At 36.5% G+C, this 6,576-nt stretch overlaps 1 protein-coding gene across 2 annotated transcripts in view; it reads right to left on the reverse strand.

The window, feature by feature from the left end:
• Positions 1 to 6,576, reverse strand: part of stom (stomatin) — a 26,914-nt gene that overhangs the window by 16,692 nt on the left and 3,646 nt on the right. Inside the window, exon 1 of one of the 2 annotated variants that reach the window (XM_016475558.1) lies at positions 5,557 to 5,703. The exons of the other annotated variant lie outside the window; for it this stretch is intronic. The gene's annotated coding sequence lies outside the window, so the exon portion shown is untranslated. Of the gene's footprint in view, positions 1 to 5,556; positions 5,704 to 6,576 lie in introns of those variants that run through there. 2 annotated transcript variants of the gene reach the window in all.

Below are 6,576 nucleotides of genomic sequence, written 5' to 3' on the forward strand. Positions count from 1 at the left end.
ATTGATTCTTGTATTCCTTTAACTACATTTCCTAAATTCCTACCTCTTTTCCATACTGCACCATCATCTGCATATAATGCCTTCCCAGTGCTTGGTTTAACTCTTTCAATTATATCATTAATCATTGCATTAAATAAAATTGGACTGATTACACTTCCTTGTGGAGTCCCATTCAGGATATCATACGATGCTGACATTTCTTCACCTATTCTTACCTGGAATGTACACTCAAACAAAAATCGAATATCCAATTATACATTCTCCCCCCTATTCCGATTTTATTTAACTTAATTAACAGTCCCTCCCTCCATAAAGTGTCATATGCCTTTTCAATGTGAAAGAAAACAGCAACAAGAAATTCTTTCATCATTAGAGCTTTTTTAACATAATTTTCAATAATATCAGAGCATCCATTGTAGATCTCTTCTTCCTAAAACCACTCTGAGCTGATGATATTTATATTTTCTCCAAAAAATAATTCAACCTTCTTACTATCGTTTTCTCCATTACCTTGCATAATGTAGATGTAAGAGCAATTGGCCTATAACTATTAGATTTTGATGCATCTTTACCTGGTTTCACTACTGGTATCACTATTGCACTTTTCCAATCTTTGGGTAAGGTTCCTTCATTCCATGATTATATAAATCCAATAATGCTTTAACGGCTACTTCTGGTAAGTTACATTACATTAAAAAACATACTGTAACTGATCATGTCTCTCCCTGGCGTTGTATTCTTTGAATTGTTAATGGCTATTTTTAACTCAAAAGAATTAAAATCCTCATCCATATTACTATCAACTCCTTGTTTTTTCATACGAACATTCTCATATATTTTACTTAACTCTTGTCTTCTTTTTAAGAACTTATTCAGGTTTTCAATACTATGAACTTTAGCAAAGGTTTTGGCTAAGACTTCTGTCTTTTCTTTATTCGTTCTGGCTATTTTCCCTTCCTCTTCAATTACAGGGATCTGTTTATAATTATTAATACCATTCATTTTCCTAATCATTCTCCATACCACATGCATTCCAGTCTCTCTCCCAATTGTGTTACAGAATTCCTGCCAAGCCTTTCTCTTTGCACTTTTAATTACCCTTCTTGCAGCTGCCCTTTTCTTCTGATATTCTACAACTGTATCCTGAATTATTAACCTTTTTAAAATCTGGAATGCCTTATTCCTCTCTCTAATTGCCACTGTGCACTCTTCAGACCACCACGGTACACTTTTCTTTTTCTTTCCATTACCTCTTATTAACGGTATAGATTGATTTGCTGCAGAAATGATTTCTCCTACTACCTTATTATATTTCTCCTCAATATTCCCTTCCAACTTCATATTTTTGAAATTTTCTTCACACAACACATAAAATTCCTTCCATTTTGCCTGCTTAAATCCCCATCTTGCACACTGATTAAAGTTTTGCCTTTGGACTGCACTCTGAATCTCACAAACTACAGGCCAATGATCACTGCCCACATTATCTTCATGTACACTTACCGGCTAAGGCAGATGATGTTATTTCACTGCCCACATTATCTTCATGTACACTTACCGGCTAAGGCAGATGATGTTATTGTGAGATCTAAAAATGACATGCCACCTTTAATTATATCCATTCTTGTTGGTTTCCCATCATTCAAACATACAAGCAAGTGCTCTTCTATAAATTCTTCTATAACTATCCCATTATTGTCTGTATTTTTACTACCCCATAAACCATTATGTGCATTAAAATCCCCACATATAATAATTTTACCCCGTGTATCACCCTCATCACTTCTTCTAATACAGTATTGCTTATTTATTTGATTGTGATTATAAAAATGTGTAATTCTAATTTCTTCATGTATTCCCATTACTTCTATACTTACACATGCTACATTATTACGTTTGTATATTCTCTTATATGCTATGCCTTCTTTAATAAATGTTGCACACCCTCCACCTCTTCCAGTTTCTCTATCTTTCCTCTCTACTACATATCCATTGATCTTAAAATCCAAGGAGCTATTTAACCATGTCTCCTGAATACACATGATGTCTGGTGCCTTTTCCATTTCTGTGATATGTTTTTTAAATTCTTGCTCATTTGCTATTAAGCTCCTGGCATTCCAGTAGTAGTATAGGAAAGACATTATACAACTGTATTATTACTCCGAGTCGTATCCAAAGCAGCAGTTCCTTCCTTGGCTTTCAAAATCCCACGGACCTCCTCCGCTGTAACTCCTGCTAACTTGAGAAATTTGTTAGCACATTCTACGATAATCTTTAACTTGTCCGATTTCCTTTCCACTTGTGAAGTGCCATTTACCACCGCACAAATGAATGCCACAAAGTCAATTTTATTCATCATAGTATGTAGATCTGATTAATTCCTCTCAGGATTTACTCCTTTAGGATTCCATCCTGATTCCTTGCACATTAGTTCTCTTTGTTTCAACTATACCTTTGGCTTTTACCTTAGGGGTAGCTTCTGCATGTTAAATTTTGCAGTTTTTATTTTTTGTACTTCACGAGCTTCTTGTTGTACAGGACATCCTGCATATGCTGCGCTATGTCCTCCCCCACAATTACAGCATTTAATCTCTACACCCTCCTCACACTTGCCATATTCATGTTCTCCCCGGGCGGGCATTTCTTTGTCTGTGACCAAAAAAACGGAAGTGGGTAGGAAAGCGGAATCTTTTTTTCTTCTTCCTCTTCTTTGGTGTTTATTGGCGGTTGGCAACCTAACTGATTGGTAGGAAAGCGGAATCGATTGTAACAACAACTTATAAACCTTTAAAGACAGACCTGTAAATCATTTAACGGTTGTTAATCAATGGCGCATGCTTTTGCTGAAGCCATAAGTTCGCATTATTGCAACTTAAATAATTGTGTTTAACATTTCTGGTAGATTTCTGGTGGAAACTACATATGACTCTACAAAGTAGGTGACTATATGAGTCGACTCGGCTCTTTTAAGTGAACGATGAGAGCCGGTTCCCGCCTGAGAGACGATTTATTTTATGTAATCATTTTTTAACTTTTAATTAATTATTTTATTTAGTTAGTTGTGTGTGGAAAATATCATCCTTAATTTTGGGTCAAAATACAAGATGCATAAGTCGCAAACAAAGTAGCACTTGGATGCATTTTAATAATATACCTAGACAACATAAGCAGAATGTAGAATTTGTACGGTAAATATCATATTGAGCAGGATGTGTAATAGTGTTATAGTGATGGTTTTACATAGTTCAAGGTTTTTATATCAAGCAGGCGTAATGTTATGATATTCTGTAAATTATATGGTTTAGTATAATTACATTGAATAATTTAAGTGGTATACGTGTAATTCTAAAACATCGCTAATTAGCTATATTTGGCTGAATAATAAAAGTCAGAAGTGGTACTAAATCAAGAGCCGTTTGGGAGCCGAAAGAGCCGGCTCAGAGAATCGAAACCACCGCCACCAACCGGTCCCACAAATATTAAACCCATCCATCTCCACCCCTAAACCTACTAATTTCCACCCCCTGGATGTGGATCCAACCACGCCCCCTGGATCTTGTGTTCTGCAGTGAAGGACTACTGGAAATATGAATGAGTGCATGTTCAAAACAGCGGTTCGTTCATTAACAAAATAATACTATTAGATCTGTTTTCAGTGACATTATCCAGGTGTAATTATTGTCCAGGTCGCTGCTAAAACACCACAAAGGCAGCGTTTGTTATTGCATATCTGCTAACTTTTCTCGTCTCTCTTCAGGATGGATCAATCACAGTCATTGTGATTACTGCGGTAAGGCAGTTTAAAAATCATTTTATAAAGAGTGAAAGGATGGATTTCCTTTCGAATACTGTGTTCATTTAGGAAATGATTTGCTATCCTCAATATATCGATTCCATGTACAAATGTTTTCAACAACGCGAAAAAAAGATCTCAGGAGATTTTCAGGTGGCTCAGTGTTAGAGCTCAGTGAAGCGGTTGCTATTCTGAGCCTCATTGCGCCTCCAGGTGGAAAGTGAAGGTGCTTTGTGTCTCACATTTGGCTCCCAATGAGAAAAAAAAAAGTGTCTTCCAATGGGAAACAAATGCTTGTGCCATCTAGTGCAATGGAGTGGTGTTGCATATGGTCCTTGTTACCGTTTCATTCCCCTTCATTCGTTTAGCAGACGCTTTTATTCCAAACAACTCGATTCAGGAGACACTGGACACTGAGCTGCAAAATTAAGTGCCAAATCTTGCAACAACAAAAAACGTTAATACAGTGATGTATATTAAAGAACAATAAAATGGCAGAGAGAAGATTATGTTTCAAGCAGGTATAAGGGATATGAAGAGTGTTCAAGAAATAGTTATGTTGAAAATGCTATTATTTACGATTTAGGTTTCTAATTTTCTCTCTGTGGAAAAAAATAATAATAAATTAACAAACAAAACTGCTATTGCTATGCTTTTAAATCTTACCTACCTTCAGTATCGGTGACACCACCGATCTATAGAGAAATGTAACTGTAAGCGGCTACTGTATATGTGGCCTAAAACCCTTAGTCTACGAGCCCATAAGCCCAAATAAGGGATAAGACATTTCCTTGAGCAGATCCATCCAGAGCAAATTACATTAACTGCTGCGACAGTCAGAGCAAAGTAAGATTGAATGCTGGATATGATTATTGAGCAGGACAATGATCACAGTAATTGTAGAATGATTAAATCATCCCTGCTTTGCACTGACCTCGTAACATTTGCATTAAGGCTAAGATCTTTGACCACCAGCCACATGATCAGAAACACCATGCTTTTACACGGGATTTAATGTTGATCTATTTAAGCATTATGTTTGTCTTTAATACAGTATAAACAAAGTTATATTTTGATTACTCCAAAATAAAGACCTAGTGTTCCCCAACATAATGTTCAGTTTTGCATAAAGATGACATAAAGTAGCTCCAAATGTTGTCTAGACATTTATATGCAACGAAGATGCATTTTTTACTACTTTTACTAAACCACCTCACACCATCCTATAGGATACTACGATAACACACTATACCATACAATACTACACTATACTATATCACACCATAACACGTAGTTTTTTTTTTTATCATTATACCTTTATTATATTGCGAGATCAGTTCAGACCCTGAACAAACAACAAAAATAATGAATGAAATAATAAAATAAACAACAAAATATCAGGTTATTGTTTTGACGAAGACAGAAGTGCTTGGACTGTATAGTGCTGTAAGACTGATTTTAATGTTGGGGTATGAGCACCTGTTGTTGCCCAGTTTGGCACAGAGGGCATAAAGACACACCCATGCTGCAATATCAATAATAACAACAGACCCTGAAGAAGATAAAAATGGGGAGCATGGACATGCTTCCAATGTATATCTTTTTAAAAGCAGTTTTAATCTTATTAGGTCTAAAGGTTATATCCAAACAAGTGATATTAAATAATAATTAGCCAACCTATTTGTCGATCCTTCCTTTTTTGCTGTCTCATCGCTGCTGTTTCCCTGCCATCTTCCATTGTCGGATATCTTTGAATTATTCAGGGCTGATATGGAGCAGATCTTTTAAGCACTTCCAGCAGGAGATAGCTTCTCAGTAATGTTTTTCTGCTCGGGACAGATCCGTTTCCACGTGTGGTTCAACCCCCCTCTCCCGCTGTGAGGGGGGTGGGCTGGCATTACTTCTGTGACCAAAAAAACGGAAGTGAGTAGGAAAGCGGAATATTCTTCTTCTTCTTCTTCTTCTTCTTTGGTGTTTATTGTAGTGACGATGGGAAGTTCGGATCATTTTACCGACTCGGACCTTTGAGTCTCGTTCAAATGTTACGTGTTACTTCCCTAACACGTCTACTACTTACGCAAACGTTGATCACACTACAAACAATACAAAACTATAATGTATCACGTTAATGTATATCAACTATAATGTATAAGAAACAGAAAAGATTAATTAATTGTTTACCTGGTATGATTAGCTCACCTCACCTCTTATCTGACAAGTCTTCGGGTTTGAGTCGTTCGTTCATCACGTGACAGCCCCATAAACTTAAAGCTGCAGTCCTTAACTTTTGTTAGAGCCCTGCACGGGCCTCAAATTTAGGCCCTAGCCGGCCCTGGTCCGAGATGCTGAGACCCTATAGCCCGGCACATGTCCGACAGCTTAACAGAATTACCGCCCGAGTCGACCCGAGCCTGTCTTTTTTTTCTCCTTCTCCCAAAACAGTTTATACTGTTCCAGCTAGTTCAGTTTTGTACGTAATGGCAAAGTGATTATATTTTGTTTCGTTTTTTTATTAAGTTAATTTAGAAAAACGTTTGGAGCATTTTTTGTTCTTTAAAGTAACGACCAAGTGGCCAGCGGCAGACAGTGAGCTGATCATAGCCCATGAGATTTTGACGGTATGATAACCTTAAGCAAAAATATCACGGTTTCTCGGTATCACGGTATTGTCGTTACAGCACTAAAATGTGTTATTTTTAAATGACTGGGTTAAAAAAAAAAAAAAAAAAAAATTTTTTTCCCCTAAACACAATATTTTTTGTTTTTGAGCAGCATAAAAAATA

This window comes from Sinocyclocheilus anshuiensis, unplaced genomic scaffold (genome assembly GCF_001515605.1).
Source record: "Sinocyclocheilus anshuiensis isolate Anshui unplaced genomic scaffold, SAMN03320099.WGS_v1.1 scaffold488, whole genome shotgun sequence".
NCBI classification, from domain to species: domain Eukaryota; kingdom Metazoa; phylum Chordata; class Actinopteri; order Cypriniformes; family Cyprinidae; genus Sinocyclocheilus; species Sinocyclocheilus anshuiensis.